Source organism: Bufo bufo, chromosome 2 (assembly GCF_905171765.1).
Source record: "Bufo bufo chromosome 2, aBufBuf1.1, whole genome shotgun sequence".
In the NCBI taxonomy this organism is placed as follows: Eukaryota; Metazoa; Chordata; class Amphibia; order Anura; family Bufonidae; genus Bufo; species Bufo bufo.
In genome coordinates this window covers 789,469,698-789,482,899 of record NC_053390.1, presented here as the reverse complement: position 1 = coordinate 789,482,899, position 13,202 = coordinate 789,469,698, and positions in this window count along the sequence as shown.

Below are 13,202 nucleotides of genomic sequence, written 5' to 3'. Positions count from 1 at the left end.
GTTCCTGCGTAGACATCTTGCCTGGTCCTGCCAATCAAGAAGGAGAGGGAAGGACTGTCAGAGGTAGCAGGAGGAGCAAGGGTGCACAGAGTGGCTTGGGCCCGCCCTCGATGCACTTACCTACTCATTTGCATGTGGATTACGAGTACCTTTTCTCCAGAATGAAGCAACGGATCTAAGTGAAAGGTATTATTACATTCAGCTGAGCTAGCCATACAAGACATTGTGCCTAGTTTTATCACTGAATTTCTTGCTGACAGACTCTGTAAATAGGGAGTCTGTCACCTCCATATGGCCATATACAGTGCTTACATTGTCCTATTGCACACCTATACATAAATGTAATGGTACCTTTGTTATTTTCTTTACACTTGCAGAAGCTGGAAAAAGGATTATTTTATTTCATATGCAAGTGAGCACTCGCAAGTGTCCAGGGGCGGCGTTCAGTATGTAGGAGCCCAGGCTGCTCTGCCTCATTTCATTGTTACACCGCCCCAACCTCTGCTTATGCCCGCCCTCCTATTCCCTTGCATCATCCTTCGGTCCGGCCGAGATCCCGCGCCCGCGCACTGCGATGCCCATTGTGGGCACGGCATCGCTTCAACTATTGCACATGAGCCGGCGAAGCAGTGCGCAGGCGCGGGATCTCGGCCGGATCAAAGGATGATGCAAGGGAATGTCATCCATTTTTTTCGAATCCGGGTTTTGCAGACCAGTCATACAGATGCCAAGCTTCCAGTACAGTATAAGTAGATACATCTCTTATTGTGTAATAGTAGCCGAGAAGTATTGTCCTCTATTACAAGGCGTAATGTGGATTTAGCCGTTTTTGTCCTGAATAACGACCTTAATATTTAAATAGTGAAATACTTGGATCAGGTTACGGCTGCATATACTTTGCCAGAGTAACCGTGTAGTCCCAGACCGGTAGAAAACTACACTGAACAAAATTATAAACACAGCACTTTTGGTTTTGCTCCCATTTTGCATGAGCTGAACTCAAAGATCTGAAACATTTTCTACATACACAAAAGACCCATTACTCTCAAATATTGTTCACAAATCTGTCTAAATCTGTGTCAGTGAGCACTTCTCCTTTGCCGAGATAATCCATCCCACCTCACAGGTGTGGCATATCAAGGTGCTGATTAGAAAGCATGAATATTGCACAGGTGTGCCTTAGGCTACTTTCACACCTGCGTTCAGGTGTCCGCTCGTGAGCTCCGTTTGAAAGGGCTCACGAGCGGTCCCGAACGCAGCCGTCCAGCCCTGATGCATTCTCAATGGAGGCGGATCCACTAAGAATGCATCCGCCTGCCAGCGCTCAGCCTCCGCTCCGCTCAGTGAGCGGACACCTGAACGCTGCTTGCAGCGTTCGGGTGCCCGCCTGGCCGTGCGGAGGCGAACGGATCCGTCCAGACTTATAATGGAAGTCAATGGGGACGGATCCGTTTGAAGATGACACCGTATGGCTCAATTTTCAAACGGATCCGTCCCCCATTGACTTTCAATGTAAAGTCAAAACGGATCCGTTTGCATTATCATGAACAAAAAAAAAAAAGTTTTTTTTTTTTTTGTTCATGGTTATGCAAACGGATCCGTTCTGAACGGATGCAAGCGTTTGCATTTTAGGAGCGGATCCGTCTGTGCAGACACCAGACGGATCCGCTCCTAACGCAAGTGTGAAAGTAGCCTTAGACTGCCCACAATAAAAGACCACTCTGAAATGTGCACAGTTTTGCCTTACTGGGGCGGGTCAGAAAACCAGTCAGTATCTGGTATGGCCACCACTTGCCTCATGCAGTGCATCACATCTCCATCGCATAGAGTTGATCAGGTTGTTGATTGTGGCCCGTGGAATGTTGGTCCTCTCCTCTTTAATAGCTGTGCGAAATTGCAGAATATTGGCAGGAACTGGACACGCTGTCGTATACGCCGATCCAGAGCATCCCAAACATGGTCAATGGGTGACATGTCCGGTGAGTATGCTGGCCATGCAAGAACTGGGATGTTTTCTGCTTCCAGGAACTGTGTACAGATGCTTGCAATATGGGGCCGTGCATTATCATGCTGCAACATGAGGTGATGGTCGTGGATGAATGGCACAACAATGGGCCTCAGGATCTCGTCACGGTATCTCTGTGCTTTCAAAATGCCATCAATAAAATGCACCTGTGTTCGTTGTCCATAACATATGCCTGCCCATACCATAACCCCACCGCCACCATGGGCCACTCGATCCACAAGTTTGACGCCAGCAAACCGCTCACCCAGGCGACACCACACACGCTGTCTGCCATCTGCCCTGAACAGTAAAAACCGGGACTCATCCATGAACAGAACGCTTCTCCAACATGCCAGACGCCATCGAATGTGAGCATTTTCCCACTCAAGTCAGTTACAACGACGAATTGCAGTCAGGTCCAGACCCCAATGAGGATGACGAGCATGCAGAGGAACTTCCCTAAGATGGTTTCTGACAGTTTGTGCAGAAATTCTTTGGTTATGCAAACCAATTGTTGCTGCAGCTGTCCGGGTGGCTTGTCTCTGACGATCATGGAGGTGAACATGCTGGATGTGGAGGTCCTGGGCTGGTGTGGTTGCAGTCAGGTCCAGACCCCAATGAGGATGACGAGCATGCAGAGGAACTTCCCTAAGATGGTTTCTGACAGTTTGTGCAGAAATTCTTTGGTTATGCAAACCAATTGTTGCTGCAGCTGTCCGGGTGGCTTGTCTCTGACGATCATGGAGGTGAACATGCTGGATGTGGAGGTCCTGGGCTGGTGTGGTTACACGTGGTCTGCGGTTGTGAGGCCGGTTGGATGTACTGCCAAATTCTCTGAAACGCCTTTGGAGACGGCTTATGGTAGAGAAATGAACATTTACTGCATGGGCAACCACTCTGGTAGACATTCCTGCAGTCAGCATGACAATTGCACGCTCCCTCGAATGTTGCAACATCTGTGGCATTGTGCTGTGGGATCAAACTGCACATTTCAGAGTGGTCTTTTATTGTGGGCAGTCCAAGGCACACCTGTGCAATATTCATGCTGTCTAATCAGCACCTTGATATGCCACACCTGTGAGGTGGGATGAATTATCTCGGCAAAGAAAAAGTGGTCACTAACACAGATTTAGACAGATTGGTGAACAATATTCGAGAGTAATGGGACTTTTGTGTATGTAGAAAATGTTTCAGATCTTTGAGTTCAGCTCATGCAAAATGGGAGCAAAACCGAAAGTGTTGTGTTTATATTTTTGTTCAGTGTAATTATACAACATTGAATTGTTTTTCTGGCTGGACTCATTTTCGCACACAGATTTCCCATTGTTTTTGCAGACTGACAAGCTCCTTATGCAGGTGGCAAAAGCATCTCACAAGTATGAGAATTTGCATTTTAAGCCACTTACACAAATGCCTGCCTGATCTGTGAAGTCGAGCCTTGAAATTTCACATTTTCGAAAAAGGGCACTGATTGTACTTAAGGGGTTGTCTGGGGTCAGAGCTGAACACGGACATACCCCCATGTTCACCCCTGCAGCCCCCCTGACATTAGCATTTTATGCTCCGATGCTCTCCTTTGCCCTCCACTGAATCACGCAGGCAAAGGCTTTTTTTGGAAAACGGCTAGGGCAGCGCTAAAGCCTGCCCATCAGTGCCAGTGACACCGGGAACACTGCTAGATGAGAGCCTTTGCCTAGCAGTGTAAAAACATAAACATAAAATCCCTTGCCCTGAGTGATCCAGCACAGGGCAAGGGAGAGCATCAGAGCATTTCATGCTCATATAAGGGGGGCCAGAGATGTAAAAATAGGGATATGTCCGGGTTCAGCTCTGAACCTAGACAACCCCTTTAATGCAATGAATTAAAGTGCTACCGGAAACAGTGATCCTCTACCAAGGGCATCTAAAATATCCTCAAATATAATTAAAGGACATTCCTACTTTTTTAAAGGGAACCGGTCACATTAAACATGGTGTATGATCTGTAGGCAGCATCTTATAAAGAAGGAGGAGACAAGCAGATTGATGTATAATGTTGTGGGAGCCAGATTCATTATATATGTATTTTATTCATTTAAAGGGGTTGTTTCATTTCAATCATTGGGGGTATATCTCTAGGATATGCCACAAATCTTAGATAGGTGGGACCCTCACCTATCTCCAGAACGGGACCTCCGAAGTATGTCCATTGTCCCGTAAAGTGCACGCTGCACATTGCTTGTGCTCCAATGTCCTCCTCCTCCTCCAGTTCAGCCCCCACAGGGCTCATGTGGCCGTGAGATGTAGGTGCCACATCTCCAGTCCCCTGACAAGCCTGATTTACCAGCATCTTTTCAAGGATATTAATCAGTGGAATAACGTTGTTCATTCCGTAGTCCTGGCGAACAACAAATAAAGTGGCCTCCTCAAAGGGCACGAGCAAACAGCAGGTGTCACGCATGAGCTGGCACTGGCTAACATCGAAGTTACACAGGGGAGTACCTCTGTCTGTCTGTATCATCAAGAAATCGTTTATGGCCTCTGTCTGTTCGTACAGTCGGTCCAACATACGGAGGGTGGAATTTCAATGGGTGGAAACATCGCATATCAGCCTATGTTGGGGGATGCTGTTCTGCCACTGTAGCTCAAGGAGAGTGTGCTTGGCGATGTACGAGTGGATGAAGTGCATGTAAAGTTTCCTGGCCATTTTTAGGATGTCTTGCAGATGGGTGGAAGACTTCAGAAAACGCTTGACAACCAGATTAAACACGTGTGCCATACAAAGAAATGACGGCTTGGGACTCTCCACCTCGGCTCGGGACAACCCATTAGTTCTCTGAAAGGTGCAGAGTCCATCACTTGGAAAGGGAGGGACTGCAGCACCAGCAACTTGGCCAGGAACACGTTCAGCTTCTGCGCCGTTGGATGAGTGCACGCATACTGTTGTCTCTTGGCAATCGCTTCGGTGACCGATTGCTGACGGAGTGACTGACTAGGAGGAGCAGGAGCATCAGGACCAGCAGATGATAGGAAGGACAGACAGCTTCCTTCAGCTGCGGTGGTGGAGCCTAGTGTTGAGCGCAAATATTCGAATAGCTAATTTTAATCGCAAATATCGGCACTTCGAGAATTCACGAATATTTTGAATATAGCGCTATATATTCGTAAAATCGAATATTCTTTATTTATTTTTTTAACACAGTACACATCAGGTGATCATCCCTCCCTTCTTCTAGCCTGTGGGCCAATGAGAAGGCTTTGTCACAGCTTAGCAAAATCCCTAGCAACCAATAGAAAAGTTGCCTACCCCTTACTATTGCCGAAAATTCGCAAGAGCAAATATATTGGAGCAATCTATCTGCAAATAAAGCTATTCTAATGTTCTGCCATGCCAACCATTTTCTCTAGTCTCTGGAAACTTGTACCAGCTTGAAAAATGTAGCATAAGTGACCCACGCCTGTATTTAGCTCGCATTAAGAGAATATTACATTGCCGATTTTTGCAATCAAGAATATAATCTCTAATTTTCGAATTTGCGAATATATGACGAATATTCTACAAAATATTTGCGAAATATCGCAAATTCGAATATTGCCCCTGACGCTCATCACTAGTGGAGCCTTGACTGCCTGAAATCGGGTGCGTGCCACTGGGTGACACAGCGGTGGCTGCGGCAGGCTGGACCACCACATTGGAGCCAGGGTTCTCCAACAGGCCACTTTATGGTGATGCTGCATATCTTGACGCAGGGTCGTGGTGCCAACATTGGCACCCTGCCCATAGATTCGACAAATGGCCATGTTCACCTCCCCCGGCTGCTTAACAAAAGAACTGCCACACCTCCAAGTAGGTGATTTTACCCCAAACACTCTGCACTGACAGACTTCTACCACCACTGCCTCCTTGAACCCCTGCACCACTACTTTCCGGGCCGCTAGGCTCCTGCGAAGCTGGTGGTCTACCCCGGGCACGTTTGGCTCCCGACCTCCCACTGCTGCTGCAGTGGCCAGGTACGGGTAGATAATATTCTGGTATTTGTCATGACGCTGATTGCAGCGTGCGCAGGGTACTATCCCAGGGCCCTTTCAAGGTGTTATAATGCACGTCCCAGATTAGGAATGCCAGAGTGGTGTAATGGCCTATAATGTCTCTGTAGAATAGTGGTAGTTGTGTCACGGTGTCTCCTACCTGGGTACGGCCGGACTCCTGGCTCACTTGCAATAAATTTGAGTGTAGTGATAGTAGGAGTAATAGAGGAAATTTGCAGAATAAATGATGTCCAGACATTTAGATGAAGTTCAAACGTTGCTTTACTTGAAATAACTTGCATCCAAACAGTATACAGCTTTGGTCTCTTGGTCCCAGCAGGTTTTGGCAATGATTGGCAGGAATGAGTACTTCTGCTTTAAATGTGGAGCTTGCAGGATAAAACTTCTGCTTGGTAGCTCTGTAACTATAGCAGGATTAGCTTCTGCACTTATCTGGTACCTTCTGCTGTGTGGGGACAGACTATCTGAGGAGGAATTGTCTTCTCCTAGGACTTTGGACTTATCTCACAGATGGATTCTCAGGGAATGCTTTCTTCCTGGAACTCTGGAGTGCGTCTGTAGTTTCTGCTTTCCCCATCCAGCAGAGCTAAAGGTGCTCAGACTGGGTATATGGCCAGGTCTCAGCCGAGACTAGGTCCTTGCTGTCTTCCCTATGCAGGGGGGTAACAAAAAAACTGTCTCTAACAGTTTTTTCCCTCCCTTGCTGCAGGAAGAGGGACTAGCCCACCTCTCCACAGAGGGGGAGCTAAGCTGGCATAATACATTCCAGCTCAGATACACTAAACTGTAGCTTGTACCTGCCAATGGGTTGCTGCCACCTACTGGTAACTAGGCAAATTACATGAGCTGGGTTGCTGGTCAAGACACGACCGCTAGCTGACACTGGGAGCTCAGGCCTCTCAAAGTGACCCCTGCTGCCACGCCCCCTTACTTTGCTGCGACCTGTGCCTGCACCAGAAACATTTAGGCCTCTGCCCCTCCCCTGTGCAGGGCCTGGCACTTCTCTGTCTGACATACTGTTAGATCAAATAAGTAAATAAAAAGATAATTAACACACCCCAAAAAGGGCTTTAATTTTCTCACTTCACCACACAACGGCTAATAAGCCTTTTTTCTTTTTTCCCACTAATAGATGGCAAAAAAAGGCTTTAGAACATACAACTGCAGCCATGAATGGCAAATAAAAATTTTTTTTGCCACTAATACACGCCAAAAAAGGCTGTAATTTTCTCACTTCAACACACAACGGCTAATAAGCCCCATTTCCCCCCCCCCCCCCACTAATACATGACAAAAAAAGGCTTTAGAACATATATATACACTCACCTAAAGAATTATTAGGAACACCTGTTCTATTTCTCATTAATGCAATTATCTAGTCAACCAATCACATGGCAGTTGCTTCAATGCATTTAGGGTTGTGGTCCTGGTCAAGACAATCTCCAGAACTCCAAACTGAACGTCAGAATGGGAAAGAAAGGTGATTTAAGCAATTTTGAGCGTGGCATGGTTGTTGGTGCCAGACGGGCCGGTCTGAGTATTTCACAATCTGCTCAGTTACTGGGATTTTCACGCACAACCATTTCTAGGGTTTACAAAGAATAGTGTGAAAAGGGAAAAACATCCAGTATGCGGCAGTCCTGTGGGCAAAAATGCCTTGTGGATGCTAGAGGTCAGAGGAGAATGGGCCGACTGATTAAAGCTGATAGAAAAGCAACGTTGACTGAAATAACCACTCGTTACAACCGAGGTCTGCAGCAAAGCATTTGTGAAGCCACAACACGCACAACCTTGAGGCGGATGGGCTACAACAGCAGAAGACCCCACCGGGTACCACTCATCTCCACTACAAATAGGAAAAAGAAGCTACAATTTGCACGAGCTCACCAAAATTGGACTGTTGAAGACTGGAAAAATGTTGCCTAATCTGATGAGTCTCGATTTCTGTTGAGACATTCAAATGGTAGAGTCCGAATTTGGCGTAAACAGAATGAGAACATGTATCCATCCTCTGATGGCTACTTCCAGCAGGATAATGCACCATGTCACAAAGCTCGAATCATTTCAAATTGGTTTCTTGAACATGACAATGAGTTCACTGTACTAAAATGGCCTCACAGTCACCAGATCTCACCCCAATAGAGCATCTTTGGGATGTGGTGGAACGGGAGCTTCGTGCCCTGGATGTGCATCCCTCAAATCTCCATCAACTGCAAGATGCTATCCTATCAATATGGGCCAACATTTCTAAAGAATGCTATCAGCACCTTGTTGAATCAATGCCACGTAGAATTAAGGCAGTTCTGAAGGCAAAAGGGGGTCCAACACCGTATTAGTATGGTGTTCCTAATAATTCTTTAGGTGAGTGTATATAACTGTATATAAAGTAGGTATATCACCCGTAGGGGATATAAGACATAAGCGCTGGTACACAGACAAATTCAGCTAGTCCTATAACGTTGGCACTATGCTTGGTGCCAATCTGAGTAGTCAGGTGATTTTGCTGCACAAATAGGTTGTATTAAGGTGTGGATAACTGTCGTGGTGGATCAGGATGTATAATCAACGGCTAAGAGTGAGCGGGCAGTGTGTATTATAAAGGTATTAACACTAGGAATAAAGCGGCAAGTGACAGGTGAATACTGGTATAATCGCTATCCTTGGTACCTTGTTTGTTCTTTCTCCAAGAAGTTCCTTATGTCGGTGTTCTATTATGTTGTTCGTTCTGCATTCTTCTTGTTGTTTCTGTGGGGATGTTGATATTCTTTCAAGTCCCGGCGTTCTTCTTGCTCTCCTGTCAGCAGCAGCGCGGCCCCGGCCGGAAGCACGCGCGTCGCGAGGGAGCTTGGTCAGTTACCCGGGAAACCGCTGGCGGTGACGTCACCTGATACGAGTATGGTGGCCTCCGTGGGGCAAAAGACTGTAAGAGTGTATATAACTGCACCACACAAGGGCTAATAAGACCCCAATAACAAGAACGGTTTCCTGGAATTACATAAGTGTATAATGGCAATTTGGATCCCCAGTCAGTGCAGCAAGGTGTAATAGGATAGTTGCTATTACGCAGGCTGTAAACTCCCTTACTGAACCCTGTTCTGCTTCAATACTGTGGAATGATTCCTCCCTATCCTTTACCTACACTTCTATACAGCAAAATAAAAGTTTTAAAGTCTTTTCTACCACTGTCCCTAGTGCCTGCCGACATCTCTCCCTGCACTAAGCACACTGGAAAATGACAGAATCCAAGACGGCTGAGGCTATTTATAGGGCTGTGACATCACAGGGCTGGCTGGCTGCTGATTGTCTGCATGCATGGCATTGTGGGTGATCCCTCGTTCCCAGAGTTCCTTGCTCCATATCCTAACATTTGCAGCAGCCATTTTAGGAAAAAATTTGATTCGTTACCACGAAGCGTGATAAAATTCGGATTTGTTGTGAATCTAATAATTCATAAAATTCTGATCGAATTCCACTTCGTCAGCTTTGATTCGATCATCTCTAATTACCAACCTAAGGACCTGCAAAGGCATGGTCATGTGACCACAGGTCCTTCTCACATATAACACAATGTAATATAATAGGGCATATTAACGGTGACTGAAGTCCCTTTTTACCATGTGAACCTTGTGATGTAAGAAAAATGCATAATGCTTCTTTTAGTAGTCCCGGCAGAGAATAGCCTGCCAGAGCTCTCTTGATCCAGCATTGCCAGACCTTTTCAATATGCCAACCAGCCCCATGAGGTCCGGTGTAGATCCAGCCTCTACCCGGCAAATATGCTGGGATTTGGCTAGACAAAAACCTCTGCACACTACCAATGCTGGATCCAGTTCTATGCTGGAACAACTAATGGCAGTGTGAAACTAGGCTAACGCATTCCATATCCTGAGGATTGAAACTCCACCACCTTACACCACAGGACCACACCTTGGAAAGTCAGACTGAAGTTGGCCATACACATTAGTTACAATGGGAACAAGATATAGACCCCAGCCTTAACACGCCATTTCAAATTTTATAAGACCCCACCAGTACGGTGTGTTACATGATCCCTTTATCTTTTAGTCAAACCATGACTGGTCAGACTATGGACACAGACAAACAAGAATCATCTATAGAAGGTTACAGATTTTGCACTGGAGCCCATACACTTCAAGTTACTGAAGGCCTCTGGGCCCAAAGGCCAAGGAAAGGGGTCAATTACTGTACGTACATTTTATTACCAAACCGCAAGTTCCAAATATGAAGTTGATTAAACTGAAGATCAATGTAAAAAAAAATGGCTTTCAGATTTGCTAAAACTTTGAGATTTAGCAGGACTGTCCTCTTGAAAGTGACAGGACTGTGCAACCTTTCAGACAAAGCATGGCTGGACGGAGGCTCGGGAATGCCTTTGTTAATCCCCCCCCGGACATGTGACAAATCGTTCTGTGTATCGCGGATTAAAATGAAACCGAGAATATGCTCCACAACGTTAGATGAAAACAATCTCCAATCTGTTATCAAGGCCAGAGGTTTTCATGGAGCTATGTGTATCAACATACATCACTAAAATAAAGCTATGTGGTTTTCTGCATTACTGGCAAACCTCAGCTCCTAATGGTTTGACTGGATAAATCCAGCAGCTACATACACAAACCATTTAATAAACATTTAGAATTTGTGTTCAGCGCCACGGCCAGCGCATAGTTTCACCAAGACGTTTATACACAGGCTAAAACGTGCGGCTACCTTCAAAAAGGAGCCAAAGTAAAATAAAGAAGAGAAGATGTAGCAGTGCTGAATTTCACTTGAGGTAAAGTCGTACATTTACTGGCAGCCCTATGTAAAATTCCAGAGCAAAAATTGACACTGAAAACTTATAGAGTGCTTGGATCCATTTTTTTAATATCTTGTCATGATGGCTAACAGGTTACTGGACTTGATTTAAGCAGGTTTTCCCCTTGGACAATATAATCTATATAAAAAGTTCAGTAATAATGTATAATATTATTATTATTATTATTATTATTATTATTATTATTATTATTATCCTGTACTGGTCCTGAGTTAAAGCTTGTATTATACTCCAGAGCTGCACTCACTATTCTGCTCGTGGAGTCAATGTGTACATACTTTATTTATCCTGTACTATTCATGAGTTACATCCTGTATTATACTCCAGAGCTGCACTCACTATTCTGCTCATGGAGTCAATGTGTACATACTTTATTTATCCTGTACTATTCCTGAGTTACATCCTGTATTATACTCAGAGCTGCACTCACTATTCTACTAGCAGTGTTACGGTGGCCATACATTACATTACTAATCCTGTACTGATCCTGAGTTACATCCTGTATTTCTTTTATTAAAGGGAACCTGTCACCTCAAAAATGCATATGAAACGGCCAGCATTACCTCATAGTAGCCCCCAGTCTGTTAATAATCATATGTTTGATCCGTTAGTCTGATGCTCTATAGGTTCAAAAAACGATGTTTTAAGCGCCATCAGCGCTATCTTGCCGTTCAGCTTGAAAACATAGTTTTTTGAACCTATGGAGCATCAGACTAACGGATCAAACATATGATTATTAACAGACTGGGGGCTACTATGAGGTAATGCTGGCCGTTTTATATGCGTTTTTGAGGTGACAGGTTCCCTTTAAAATTTTAAAAACATAAATAAATACAGAAATCACACCAAAACATAACACAAAACCCAAACCAAAAATACAAGACATAATGCACCTCAGCATGGCACAGACAACACCGGTCCAGCCCAACACTCACTTCCCCATAGAACACCCACTATATACAGTATTTACAATATTTACAATTTCTATTTCATAACCTTCCTGATCCGGTTGCACCCTACGTACACACAGCAAAATGCAGAAAACTTTAAAAAAATCCCACACACCAACAGTGATGGTCAGTTTGCAGTGTTCGCCAGCGAATACATGCGGGCTGCCATCTTTAGTAAGGTAGACTCACCCGTCTGCACAGATAAGCCCTTACCTGTAAAAACAATATAACAAAAACAGACAGGTGTACTATGCAGTCTTACTAACCCTCGTACTGGTATAAAATTGAGAATTAGCCAACATGTCCTGCTTGGAGGACATGTCTGAGTCCGAGCACCGCGCCAAGGTTTCTCAAGTAGCTCGGGACCTAACGCTAAACCTACCTGGACCGTATGGGCAATACCAGGAGCCAGTGGGCGAATTACAGGGTGTTTATGACATCCACACATCCACACATTTGCTATCCTGTGTAGGATGTCGATTGTGGTACTTGCGGTCCAATGCAGGCATCCTCCATTGTATGCATTTTTGCTGGGGATTGCGATTGGCAACGGACCACAGGTGCAGGATCGGCCCCCCCGGTATAGATGCACCACTGCATATGGGGTTGAGCACTTCCTGCTTTTTAATACCACGCCAATTTGAAGCCCTTACCTGTGCATGTGCCGGGAGCCGGTCTGAAATCAAATACAGTCACCGGGAGCAGGCAGTTCCGTGAACAGCCTGATGAAGGCCCCCGGCGGCTGTTCTCAGAACTGCCTGCTCCCAGTAACTGCATTTGATTTCAGACCAGCTCCCGTCACAGGCACAGGTAAGGGCTTACCTGTGCATCGCCGGACAGGTGAGTCTACCTTACTAAAGATGGCAGCCCGCATGTGTTCGCTGGCGAACACTGCGAACTGACCATCACTGCACACCAACACCCCAATTATTTTTTATTTTTTTTATTATTATTTTTTTCTTGGCCCTGAGCTCGTCCCGCATCCCATGCCCCCAGTACATTATAACAGATGTCCATGAACCAGCCCAGAATTTCTCATATACCCCAAAAGTTACCAATGTCCCATGGAACCCTAGAACTCCCCCATTTACCCACCACCCAACCTAACACTACTCCCAGCAACTCAAATTATAAAATATATACATCACTATACAAATATACAACATATATACATACCACATACCAATATATACAAATATACATATAAACTAAAATACATGGCAGACCACCCATACCACCCACAGTGAGGCTTTTCAGCCACACACAACCATTAAAGCCCAAGTTCGGCGCCTGCAAGCCCTATGTCCACATACAGCCACCAAAACAAAACAAAAATCTAGAGTGTCAGCATCAGCCCACCACCAGGAAGGGAGACAACAGG